This window comes from Sus scrofa, chromosome 9 (assembly GCF_054392235.1).
Source record: "Sus scrofa isolate SSC_HxYL_T2T_F1_AM1 chromosome 9, Sscrofa_HxYL_maternal_Yorkshire_Landrace_v2.0, whole genome shotgun sequence".
NCBI lineage: Eukaryota > Metazoa > Chordata > Mammalia > Artiodactyla > Suidae > Sus > Sus scrofa.
Window position 1 is genome coordinate 118,415,809 of NC_139391.1, and position 14,198 is coordinate 118,430,006.

At 39.4% G+C, this 14,198-nt stretch overlaps 1 protein-coding gene across 3 annotated transcripts in view; it reads right to left on the reverse strand.

Annotated features, from left to right (window-relative positions):
- Positions 1 to 3,757, reverse strand: part of LOC100525599 (olfactory receptor 2A1/2A42-like) — a 183,698-nt gene extending 179,941 nt beyond the window's left edge. Inside the window, exon 1 of one of the 3 annotated variants that reach the window (XR_014816211.1) lies at positions 3,095 to 3,757. The gene's annotated coding sequence lies outside the window, so the exon portion shown is untranslated. Of the gene's footprint in view, positions 1 to 2,861 lie in introns of all 3 variants that reach the window. The other 2 variants (XR_014816210.1, XM_084977591.1) reach the window with 2 other exon arrangements.
- Positions 3,758 to 14,198: the final 10,441 nt, after the last annotated feature.

Here is a 14,198-nt window from a genome sequence, read left to right on the forward strand (position 1 = left end):
AAAAAGAGGATAACAACAGCACTTTACTTTTTAATTAAAAATTTTATTGTCCTTGATCTACAATGCTGTGTCAGTTTCAGGTATACAGCAAAGTGATTCAGGTGTACAGCAAAGTATATATATATATTCTTTTTCATTTTTTTTTTGTCTTTTTAGGGCCACACCCACGGTAAATGGAAGTTCCCAGGGTAGGAGTCCAATCGTAGATGATGGCGCCGGCCTACACCATAGCCCCAGTGACACCAGATCTGAGCTGCGTCTGCTACATGCACCACAGCTCATGGCAATGCTGAATCCTTAACCCAATGAGTGAGGCCAGGGATGGAACCTGCATCATCAAGGATACTAGTCAAATTTGTTTCCACTGAGCCACAGTGGGAACGCCCAGTTTCTTTTCCATTACAGGTTACTGTAAGATATTGGACATAGTACCCTGTGCTATACAGTAGGTCCTTGTTGTTTGCTTTATCTATAGTAGTGTGGTGTGTTAATCCCAAACCCCTAATTTATCCCCTTGTCCTGCTCTGGTTCCACTTTGGTAACCATAAGTTTGTTTTCTGTCTGTGAGTCTATTTCTGTTTCTTAATTAAGTTCATTTGTATCCTTTTTTTTTTTTTTAAGATTCCACATATAAGTGGTAACATATGATGTCTGTCTTTTCCATTTGGGCTTACTTCATTTAGTATGATCATCTCAAATTTATCCTTGTTGCTGCAAATGGCAAGATTTCATTCTTTATTATGGCTAATATTCCATTGTATATACACACCACATCCTCTTCATCTATTCCTCTGTCGATGGACATTTAGGTGGCTTCCATATCTTGGCTATTGTAAACAGAAGCACCTTACCTTTTGATGGTGGTGTAAGAATTGTATTTTTTTTTTTTTTTGGCCATGCCCATGGCATGTCAAAGTTCCTGAACCAGGGATCGAACCTGCACAGTTGTGATCTACAGACAACAGCTGTGGCAAAACACCAGATCCTTAACCCACTGGGCTACAAAGGAATTTCCAAGGATTTCATTTTAAAAAGTAAGGAGGTTATCTGGCACAGAGTGAGTGCAGTAAAGTTAACACTTTTTTAGAGCCTAGTATAAAGGGCTCTTGGCAAGAGAAATAAATCAAGGAAAGGAAAAGAAGAGAGGGTGTTACACTCCTGCCCAAGAAGGCATGTGAGGCTCCCCAGTCACTTTCTCCTGTGGCACCAACCAGAATCTATCCTCTTCTCAGTGGGTCCCAGAATAACAGAGGAGGAATGATGTGTGTGCACTTTATAACAAACATCAGGGCAGCACAAGTAGTAGAAACTGTTGGACTCCAATTTGACTCTGTATTTCTGCCCTAACGTTTTATAAATACATCAGAGGAAAAGAGGAAAGTCTGCCGACTGCCACAGAGCCAGTGGACAAAACCATACTTCATGATAAAATTGGAAAATAAAATAATGTCTTCTCAAGTACCTTGGCTCTTTTTTTCTTTGGAAAATAAATTTTTATTATTGAATAGTTTTATATCTGGGTTCTCAGAATTTTCTCTAAATAAAAGCATGAAAAAAATCTTAAATTTCTTTTTATCAAGAACAGTACTGTCTCACTGAATGAGTTTCTTTATTTAGAAACTGCACTGGCAATTTTTTAAAAATTCAGCTTAATCTAGCAAACCACCCTAGCCAACACACAACACACCATGTTGCCATGAGTTTATGACGCCCCTCTCTGGAACTTACTATTTTCTTTCTCAGTGATGTGAAATGTCAAGAGCTAAAAACGAGTCTGCAGACCAAGGTCATGGTCATTCCAAATATCCTTAATGCTACTCCGTGCTGGGAAGATTGAAACTATCACCCACCACAATTGGATTCTCTCACTCACTGCTTGACAGATACAGGAGATTCCATTCTGAAGTAACCCTCAGTCGATCTCTATCAATCTCCCCCTTCAACTGGAGACAATCAGTACATTTAATGTTCCACCTGCTGCTTTTTATTTCAAACTTATGTTGAACCCATTCCCAGAATTCTTACCCACAGGTATTTCATCATGGCCACAGGCCAACTTTCACAGGATTGCACAAGATTCCAGGAGTCTCCTGGAGAGGGCCTCCTATCTAACTGACCTCCAGAGTCTTCAAAGCCCCTTGACCCAGGGTCTTACACATCCAGGCCCTAACTACCCCCAAGGCCCCTCCTCCACAAACCTTTGCTAACAGAAAAAGCTGGCACTGAGGTCAGCTGACAGGTGATATGAGCTAAAATAAGTGAAACAAGAAGACAGCTGTGCTGCATTCCACACAGTTCCATCTTGACACTGAAACAGATGAGAAGAAAGCGAGGATTCCTCCTGAATCTAACCTCCTGAATCTAACCTGCACCAGGAGTTCTGCATGAGTTACTGAGTTTTAGTCTCCACCAGCCCTGTTTTTCACATTACAAAGGTAATGATATTGAGATTCTCAACAAGATAACCTGCTCAAAATCACAGGACAAGCAGAGTCAGAATTCCTACAACATTTTGATTTCAAAGTGTTTTGTTTTGACCATCATCCATCCCAAACAACTCCCACTGAATCCAGTTTAAAATAGAAGGTTCCACCAATACTAGGATTTCATGTGTATTAGGGTTCCACATGCTGTTCTTTACTTCAAACTTCAGTCCAACCCATTGCCTGACTTCTCCACAGCGATTCATCTGGAGCACAGACCAACTTTCAGGGTACTCAGTGGGAGAAGGCCTCCTGCCTGATTTACCTTTATATTCCTCAAAGCACTGTGACTAGTGCTTGCCCCCTCCCCCTCCTATAAACGTTCACTGTCTGTTAGAGTCTGGTTATTGATTGTTGGAAACCACCTTGAATTTTTACCTGAACACTCTTCTGTCCCTTAAGCACAGGAATCATCCCTGCTTGTCCAACAGTCTGAGCCAGAGATAGCCAGGATCTCTGTAGAGAAGTCAAGAAGATCAAGGAAGAATAGAGTAAGGGAAGGAGCCCAAGGCACACCAGGTGGGATCCAGCTCTGGATAACAGTGACCTGGCTGATCATGGCCAATAGGCTGAGGAGTTGGTGTGGACATGGAGCCAGGTGCTGGGCTCACCTGAGGAGGAAGAAAAATGAGTAATCCTGGACCACTGTGGCAATGGCAGAAGTAGCCCAGGCCGGTGAGGATGAGCTTGAAGGGCGCAGACACCTCTTGCAGCCCACGCCGGGCCCCCGGGCATCTTCATCTCCGCAAAGTAGAAGAGCCCAGCGTCGCTGGCCTCTTTCTGCAGAGGCAGATAGTTGAGCAGACGTGCATCCTGTCGGGATGACCTCTGCCAGCTCAGCTCGGCAGCCTTAGCTCAGGAGTCTCCACTCAGAGAGCAGCTGGCAGCAGCAGACGGGCGCGGGCCAGCAGCCCAAGCAGACCCCGGGAGCAGCAGCCAGCGCAGCAAGCAAGGGCTACCAGGTGGCGCTGCGACCTGGGCGCACTGGACCGGGAGGCTGGCCAGCGAACAGAGCGGGGAAGTGGCGGAGCCCAGAGCGCCCGGCCCACAGGGATGTCCCTGCGGCCGGGCAGTCGGCTCCTGGCGCTGCCCTACTCTCCCCGCTGCCTTCGCCCAGCGATGCTTCAAAAGGCGCGCGGGGAGGACGGGCCTCAGCCTCGTCTGCCCCGGCTGCTGCGGCGGGGGCGGGGACTGAAGCTGCTGAGAAGGGACGCGGGCCCTAGGGTGCAAGATGCTTTGGGGATGTGTAGCGATGAATGCCTTGCCTCAGCTGCGTGTTTGGGAGCGGGGCACCCCTCTAGAGAGTGAGCAGCACTAAACTCCCTGGCCCATCCCTCTTCCTGGACCCAGCTCACCCACTCCCCCTACTCGCCCCATTTCCAGGCTACAGCCTGTTTTAGACTTAGCATCCTTAAAACCATCACTATCAATTGCCTTGGTTACTCTGTATAGGTTTTTGCCTTTTTTTTTTTAAAGGATCCAGGTGGAGCTACAGCTGCAGCAATTCCAGGTCCTTAACCCTCAGTGGGAACTCCTGCATTTTCTATGTAGTTCATTTAGAGTAAAATACATAGAAATATCTTTATCTTTGCAGAAGTTAACTAGGAAATTCAGTGTGCTCTAATAAACTTTTCTAGATCTTTGCTGTCTCTCTGCTTATTTTTTAACGATGGTCCTAGGAAAGCCTTAATAAAAGATTTGAAGAGCCAAAGCCAGACTGCTCTGATTTTCCTACAGCTACATGATTTTATGATTTACATAATTACTGCTTCCAGATTCTGAGCACTCTACACCTGAGAAATAAATTCGGATGTAAATTTCAAACAGCTTTTCACAAGTCAGTGAGTGAATCTGAGGAGATCCAAACGCCACAATTTTATTTTTATTTCTAAAAACAGCAGTTGCTTTTATATCCAGATTGCTTTAATTATTCCTAATTCTGCAGCTCAAATTCAGTCCCTGGCCCAAGAATTTCCATATGTTGTAGGCGCAGCCATAAATTTAAAAAAAAGAAAGAAAGAAAAGAAATATTAAAGTAGTTTACATTCCTGGCAAGTCGACTTATAGAGCAAGCATTGTCAAATTATATCTACTGCTAACATTTATTTATTGCTTACTATGGACCAAGCACTGTTGTAAGGACTTTGCACATGTTATCTTCTTAAGTCTCCAAACAACACTTCAAAGGAGATTCTACCACCGCCCTCATTTTAGAGATAAGGGACTTAAGGTGCAGAGAGGTTAATGGACTTACCCAAGATCACAGAGCCAGAAAGTGACTGAGCCAGGATTCAAACCCCAGCATCAGATTCCAGAGTTCACCCAGACATGGAAAGCAAATTTACGGTAATCAAGAGGGAAAGGGGGCAAGGGAAAAATTTGGAATTTGGGCTTAACAGATACAAACTACTGTATATAAAATAGATAAGCAAAAGGACCTATTCCATAGCATTGGACACTATATTCAATATCTTATAATAACCTATAATGGAAAAGAATCTGAAAAGGAATACATATGTATATATATGCATATATATTTACACATGTATAATTGAATCACTTTGCTATATATCTGAAACATTATAAATTAACTATACTTTTCTTGAAATAAAAATATTTTTAAGAAAATAAACATAATTTTTAAAAATTCCAGAGCCCATGTGCTTAACTACAACACTAAAATATGGACAAAATAAGCAATGTTTTAAAGGTGCAAGTGAGCCCTTTATCAAGAAATAAGGTATACTGGAATTCCCGTTGTGGCTCAGCAGGTTAAGAACCTGATTAGTATCCATGAGGATGCAGGTTCAGTCCCTGACCTTGCTCAGTGGGTTAAGGATCCAGCATTGTCACAGCTGTCACAGATGTGGCTCAGATCCCACATTGTAGTGGCTGTGGTATACGCCGGCAGCTGCAGCTCTGAATTGACCTGGGAACTTCCATAGGTGGCCCTAAAAAAAGAGAGAGAGAGAGTATATGAATAGTAATAACCTTAGTGGAATCACCGGCAATGGCTAAATGAGGGTGTATTTGGACTAACAATCTGTTTTAACCAGCAGCCCTGCTCTATTTTAATATTGTGCTATAACTTATGCAGGCAAGAAAGTAAGGAAGTTTTTCATATCATATTCAAGTGCCTCAGCGGCCTAGAAAATAGTTTGTCCATTATTATAGACCTTAAAACCTGACTTTTCTTTCCATTTAGATGAGCAAATAAATAAAAATCATATTAAAAAACATGCATGGCTGATGCCTCTTATTGTATAAACATGACAGAATCAAAACACTTCCAGTATTGGAGTTCCCATCATGGCTCAGTGGAAACAAATCTGACTAGGGTCCATGAGAATGCAGGTTCAATCCCTGGCCTTGCTCAGTGGATTAAGGATCCAGCATTGCCCTGAACTGTGGCGTAGATTGCAAACATGGCTTGGGTCTGGCATTGCTGTGGCTGTGATGTAGTCCAGCAGCTACAGCTCTGATTCAACCCTTAGTCAGGGAACCTCCATATACGGTGGGTGCACCCCCCCCCAAAAAAAATGCTTCCAGTACTGCCCAGACTGTATTTTCCAGACCTGGGGGCCTTTGAGAGGTTGTCCTTCTCCTGGATTCTTCAGTCATGCTTTTCCTTTCTGTAAGGTCGGGAAGAGTATGTCGCTGAACAGGGTTCTTTATCTGGAGCCCTGTAAATTCCTTGGTGAGCAGCTCCTCTTTGAGGACTAAGAATGTCAAACAAGCAAAACTCAAAGTAGCCAACATGGGAAGCAAACTACCACTAAATGCATGGATTCGATGGTAAGACAAGCTGCTTCCACTCCTTGATTCCAAGACCGGTATGTTGTGGCTATGGGGGAGAAAGCACCATGTATGTTCTTTGTTTCAAACATATACTCTATCCTTCAAAGCATGTACAATATCCTTAAGAAAGCACCCCAAGCTTTCAGGATGTTGACTCCTATCTGATACATGAACTGAGTCTTCCTAAGCCATAACATTGTATCAGTCAACTTTCAAAATTTGCCCAGTTGCTTCTAGGAGATGGAGTACATGGTTAAACCACTTAATTCCATGGCCAAGAGCCCGTTGCTGTATTCCCTTTGCTGTGAAATCCCTATGGAAATCCTTTATCAGAAGCAATGCTATGGGAAAGACCATGATGGTGCATAAGGTGTTCTGCGGGTACACAGATCCATAGGCAGTGCTCCTGGCAGAAGCACTATGGGGCAGAGATGTCACATCTATACCTGGAACATGTCTACTCCAGTGAGGGCAGTCTCTGCTTGCTCCAAGATGGAAGAAGTCCAGTGGAGTCAACCTGCCACCAGGTGGCTGGCTGGATCCCCCTGTGAAGGAACCATATAAATTACCAAGGGCTTCTCTTCAGCGAATGCCCACTGGTCACCATTCACATGAGACACAAATATCCTCACAATCTGACCATTCCAAGAGGCCCAGCCATATACCTCTTCCCCAGATGTCCTTGTCACCAATTTTCTGATCCTATTTCTTTCAAGCCCCTAGCCGTCTGTGATGGTTAATTTCATGTGTCAGTATGAGTGGGCCACCAGGTAACCAGATTAAATGTTATTTCTAGGTATGTCTGTGGGTGTTTCCAGATGAGATGAGCATTTGAATTGATGAATTCCATAGCTTGTCTTCCCCAAAGCAGATGGGTATTATGTCCCAGATAGTACAAAAACAGAGGACAAAGGAATTTGCCTCCTCTTTCTGTCTGCCTTACTGTATTAGCTGGGACATCTTATCTCATTTTCTCCTGCCCTCAGACTGGTATTTACACTATCAGCTACCCTAGTTCTCAGGCCTTTGGACTCAGACTGAATTATACCACTGGCTTTCAATGGTTTTCAGCTTGTAGGTGGCAGATCATGGGAATGCCGAGATTTAGCAGTAGAGGTTTCAGTCACTTGTTGGAAGGCTCGTAGCAAGAAGCAGACCGGGTGCTCAGACATACTTACTTGTCTATCCAGCCCTGATCCTTTCTTTATGCTCACAGCCACAGAACCCAGATTAGCATTTTTCCAAAGAGGAACCCAGGCTTCTTAGCTACGACCAGTCTTTTGCCGCCCTCTGCTGGACACGCAAAGTCACAGGCTGGGAAAATCAGATTTGATTTCTTGAGCATCTGGTGCCCATCCTGAGCTGTTTCCTGCTGGAACAGAGCTTTATATCCCTTTAGAACAAATTTTTCCAACTCCTAATAAATATCTCAGAATCTAAGTGGTTCTTTCCTGTGATTTCCTTCCCATTTCCTTTGCAGTTTCATAAAATGCCCTTGTTTTATTTAGAAACACATACTATAACCTGGAAAAATAGATGAACAGGAAATTCCATACAGAGTCGTAAGTCCTATGACACAATCCGAACACTCAGAAGGGATATTCAGCTTGGTGTCAATATTGTCAGCTTTTTGGTGGAGGCTATACATAAATAGAAGGACAAGGGAGAAGTATGGGAAATGGAGGGAAGAAGCAAACACAAAGAACAGAGGTGAGGAAGAGCTGTTCGGAATTGTAAGCAATCTATTTGATTAGATGCCAAATAGAGGAAAGGGGGCAGAGAAGGGTAGGAAGGAGATAAGGCTGAAGTGATTTGGGTGGTTTTTTGGTTGTTTGTTTTTTTGTTTTGTTTTGTTTTTGGTTTCTGGTTTTTGGTTTGTTTGTTTTGTTTTTTGTCTTTCTGCCATTTCTTGGGCCGCTCCCACGACATATGGAGGTTCCCAGGCTGGGGGTCTAATCGGAGCTGCAGCTGCCGGCCTACACCAGAGCCACAGCAATGAGGGATCCCAGCCACGTCTGCAACCTACACCACAGCTCACAGCAACGCCAGATCCTTAACCCTCTGAGCAAGGCCAGGGATCGAACCCGCAACCTCATGGTTCCTAGTCGGATTCGTTAACCACTGCGCCACGATGGGAGCTCAGATTCGGGTGTTTTTATTCCATGGTAAGGAATTTAGAATTTGTCCTGAGGGCAAAAGGTAAACCAATGACAAAACCAATGACAAGAAATTCAAATGTCAACCACCAAGTAACAGTTGCATGAACTGTGATTGCCTGAGTCTGGGTTTTTTGGCCTTCATCACTATCAGAAACTTGAGAAGTTGGTGAACCCCATGTTTTCTGAGAACAGCGTCAGTGTGCATATGGACAGGTACACAGGAATGGCAGAAGTAGAGGAAAGACATAGCTAGAAAGAAAAAAAAATACATAGACTTTTTGAGTTTTTTTAAAGCTATGGAACATGATGAATAAATGAGGAATAAGTATATTTTTCATTATGAATGTTTATGCTTTCACATTTTTCATGAGCTATGTATAAGAAGAAAATATTTAAAATAGTATCTGTTATCCAAACAATGGGAATAGATGCCATTTACTGTTTATAGTTTAGTTCAGAAATAAATGTCTAAATTTAATTCATAAATTTTGACAACATACCTTCTTCTAGTTCTCTAGTTATATTTTTGCAACTCCTGCTGTGTCTGAAATAAGTCAAATATTATTTATCATGTTTAAATTAAAGAAGAGACAATATCATATGAATGATAGATAGCTTATGAAATGGGGCCTGTTAATAATATTTTTAGAGACTAGACCTAAATTGGGGATTGATCAAATAGAAAACTAATCACAAAAATAAAATTTTTAAAAATCCTACTTACTTTGATTTTAGATAATAGAGAGCATACATATATACTGTTATTTATATTAATCTGATAAAGTACAATAAATATTGATCTATTGAATATACATAATTTTAGAGGGTGATGTTTGATCTTTCTGGCACAAAGAAATTTAAACTATTCAAGTCGGATTTTACACTGAATGCATTACTTTGCAATTCTTAGAAAAACAGCCCTTTATAAAAGTTTAATCATTGGGTTTTTCCTTAAAATGAGTTTTCCATTCTTGCACTTTTATAAAACTAAAATTTTAAGGTATGTTCATGGTTATATTTTGTCAACACAGAATCTCAAATACATAAAATGAAGAAAGGGGTTCTGCTGTAATGTCACATGAAAATTTGTCATGGCAAAGCAAATCTGCTTGAAGAAAGGAAAAAGAGGGGCTAGAGCCAGTTTTCAAACTGGGTTTCTTATTCATAAAGTACTAGAATTAGAAACAAGGAAAACAATGTATAATTCTTTAACTGTAACTTTAATTTTGTTTCCATCCTAGAAATTAGGGCCATCTTTTGGAAACATCTAGTTATAGTTATATACTTAATTTTGAAATGTGTGGGAATATTTTAAACTATACGACATGTGTCTCCACCTAGAGTGTTCTTTTCAACATTTTTCTTATAAAAGGCACCCTCTCACTAAACAGGGTCTAAAATAGTGTACTGAACATAACACTGCGGTGATAATGATAACATAACAGACAACGCCCTTGTAAAGTGTAGGTGCCAAGACACATTTTTTGGCTAACATATTTTCCAATATTTTTAGATGGTTTTCCGTAATGTTTTTCTTAAAATGGCATTTTAGACAGGACTTATATAATGAATAATGTGGCAACATTACTATATAGGTCTTGTGAAAGTAATAGCTCATTACAGATGAAAGGAGAAGACTTTATTGAAATAATTTTATATTGCTATTAATAAACACTATGTGAAAATAGTGTTTATTAATAGCAATAGTTATCCTTAAGGATAACTTGATCCCCTTGCTGTACAGTGGGAAAATAAAATAAAATAAAATAAACATGTGATCTACATTTTCACATAGTGTTTATTAATAGCAATATAAAATTATTTCAATAAAGTCTTCTCCTTTCATCTGTAATGAGCTATTACTTTCACAAGACCTATATAGTAATGTTGCCACATTATTCATTATATAAGTCCTGTCTAAAATGCCATTTTAAGAAAAACATTACGGAAAACCATCTAAAAATATTGGAAAATATGTTAGCCAAAAAATGTGTCTTGGCACCTACACTTTACAAGGGCGTTGTCTGTTATGTTATCATTATCACCGCAGTGTTATGTTCAGTACACTATTTTAGACCCTGTTTAGTGAGAGGGTGCCTTTTATAAGAAAAATGTTGAAAAGAACACTCTAGGTGGAGACACATGTCGTATAGTTTAAAATATTCCCACACATTTCAAAATTAAGTATATAACTATAACTAGATGTTTCCAAAAGATGGCCCTAATTTCTAGGATGGAAACAAAATTAAAGTTACAGTTAAAGAATTATACATTGTTTTCCTTGTTTCTAATTCTAGTACTTTATGAATAAGAAACCCAGTTTGAAAACTGGCTCTAGCCCCTCTTTTTCCTTTCTTCAAGCAGATTTGCTTTGCCATGACAAATTTTCATGTGACATTACAGCAGAACCCCTTTCTTCATTTTATGTATTTGAGATTCTGTGTTGACATTTTTTTTTCCTCACCCTTTGTTCTGTTGCTAGATCACATTTTTACATGAGTAGAATCAGGGGACCACCAATGTAAGACTACTATCTTTTCCATGCAAAGATCTTTTCCTAAAGAAAAGTACCTAAAGGTACTTTTGAGACCTGTATGTTGTTTTCTAGGTGAGGACTGTGTTCAGATGAATGAAGTTGTTTAAAGTCTAATGTTAATAAAGAGAATACACCTGCAATTTTCTTTAAGCTTTTCCATTTAACAAAAACAAAGGAAGGTGAGAAAATTAGACAGGAAAACAATGTATCTCCAAGTTGTAATTCTAAAGATTTTTAACTAGAAGGATGCTCTCCTAACTGGTAGTTTCCAAACTATGTCCCACAGAAAAGAAAAGTTCCCCCTGGGGACACTAAAGAATGACAAATAAGTCTTAGCTTCAGAGTCTCCATCCCCCTTTTAGCTAAACAGCTCTATGTAGTCTCTCTTTTATATAATACAGTTTAATGCAAAAAATATTTTTTAAAAAGAGAGGTTCTTCTCTTTGAAAAAAAAAAACATTTTAAGGTAGTAAAGTCATTGATTTAGTCATTCCCTAGTTTGGCAACAGTTAAAGTTTCAGAGAGACTGCAGCTTACCTAGGGTCACAAAGCCAATGGCCTTCTTATTCAGTCTAGAATTGTATGCCAGCTATTTTCTCAGATTAGGGAAAAACCACACAGATTTTAAACTATAACTTAGAGAAAATAAATATGTAAGACTTCGTCATGTAACTCAATAACGTTTGAGGCATGAGACATGGAATAGTAACTTTCTAACTAAATTATATGTTTAAAAGGTACAAACAAGAATAAATTATCATAATTCCTATTATATGCAGTCAATATACTCCATTTATAAAGCACACATTTTTTTTAACCACAGGATGGGGAACTTGAAGGAGAAAATCTTTAGTTGAATCAAGCCAGCCAAAACTGAGATTCTTCCTTAAAAGAATTTTGTTTCCTCCAAATAAGATTTGTTTTACCAAAATGAATCAACCGATAAGTTATCCACATTGGGGGTTATTTATGGAAAAATTTAGAACACAAAACAGATTTCTCTTTATCACCTAGCATCCTTCTCTCCAATCTCTCATCATTACCTGCTATGCACAAAAGACAGGAGCTTAATCCCAACTACAATTTAAATCCAGTCAAAAATTATAGGTGGACTTCATTTCCTAAAGTTTCCCTGTGAGAAGAGATTTACATAATAGGTGAATTTGGAAGAAGTAACTAAGGAGTGCTTGCTTAGTTACAAATCTCTTCTTTGAAAAGATGTGTCTGCCCATGGCACCATGAACTTGGGTCTGAGGTCTGCAATAAGCAACCTGCCCCCAGGATGGGTGTCAAGAATTTGCTTCCTCAGCTTAGGCCTGTGAGTGGAAGGGCATAATTTGGGATGAAGTATTCTGAAGATCACTGTGGCTGCACATCTAAACTGTGCCCTCCAATTCATCAGTACATGCTAGCGATGAAGCTACTTAGCTGATCTCATTTGTCTGACTCCTTTCCACATTCAGTCCTCACAAGGAGAAGAAAAGTGTTATTTCCCAGTTACCCCACCATAGCTCCAAAAAGAACAATGACCAGACAACACTCATAGAAATGTTTTCTTATTCCCTGACCTTATAATTAATACACACTGTTCAAAACAACCCCCACTTTTTTTTTCTTTTTACAACTGCACCTGCAGCATATGGAAGTTCCTGGGCTAGGGGTCAAATCAGAGCCACATCTGCAACCTATGCCAATACTTACAAGATCCATTGCTGCTGAGTGAGACCAGGGATCTAACTTGCATCCTCACGGACATTATGTTGGGTTCCTAACCCACTGAGCCACAATGGGAATTCCCAACCTCTATTTTAAATCAGGGAGAGGTTGCAAGGAATATGTTAGAAAGAGAAATATAGTGGATCCAGTCACAATACAAAGCACAGCAAATACAAATACGTGTTCATTCATTCAACCATAATATATTACCATTAAATTATATTTGAGATTACGGACTGGAAAATCATGTTGCCCTCTCTTTTTGAGTCTAATTTGATAAGTACATACATACACCACACACACAATTTCCAAAATCCATATACTTTCAGCAATTATTGATACTTTTAAGTTAAAATTTGATATCATTCTTACTTTGTTATAAAAGTCATGCAACTAGGAAAAACGTAATAAAATCGATGTAATAATCAATTCATTATCCAGTTGTAAATAGGTTAATGTGTGAAGGAGATTACAATTGTCAGTTTGTTAAAATTAAATACATGTATTTTGCTGCAGAAAAAAAGAAAGAGGAAGACTTGTTGATCAAGGCACTGAAAAATGAAGTACAGAGGGAAAAGTTAGGAAAAAACGCTAAGATAGAACTTCACAGTAGGCATAGTCCAAAACGTTAAAACCTTGCAACTAAAAGGAGATGAATAAATTAATTCAATATTTATGTCATTTTTAGCATTTTACTTTCTAGAATCGAAGTTAAAAAGCTTTAGGAGTCTATTGTTTCGTAATGCCCCATCAAAAACCCACCCCTTTCTATCATTTTAGACAGTATGTTAACACCTCCTACCTCTCATAGTATTATTTTATGTTCTCCTAGTAGAAATAATTACATTCCCAGCAATTATAGAAGGCACCTTCTTTCTGCAAGTCTAAGAATTCTGTAAATAATACCTATATAAGAACTCTATTAAGGCATCTAGTTGTGATTATGGAGACATGTTTTTGCATCATGATGGATTATTTTTTTTAATCTCTCATTAAATCTAGTATGATTTGACAAAACAAGGCCGCACGAGGGAGCTATGTAAATCTTGGAACTACAACATTGAGTTTAAAATAAACCATTTCCAATTTAAATAGAAATACTAAAAAAATAAATACCTCTTTCCTCCAAAAAAATTAAAGGAAAAAAATTTTCTCAGAAATTTTCTTTTGCGTCACTGCTGACTTCTGCATTCACATGCACTTTCACCTTCATCTTCTAAAATGATATATGTTCTGATTTTTTTTTTTTGGTGACAATTAATGAGAACATTTTAAGTTTGCATCATGTTTTGCAACTGACAGATGTGTGTGACATGCATTTTCTTTTTGCACCCTAGAGTCCAGTTTCACAACTCTGAAGTACTTAGATCCAATTTAGCTCCAGCACAAGAAACCTTAGCTTTGCTCTTCTATGATTTATTATGACAGGATGCCAAGTGAGAAAACAGGTTAAAATATCATTTAATAAGGGCGCATGCTACTTTTCTCTGCATCAAGAAGATCATG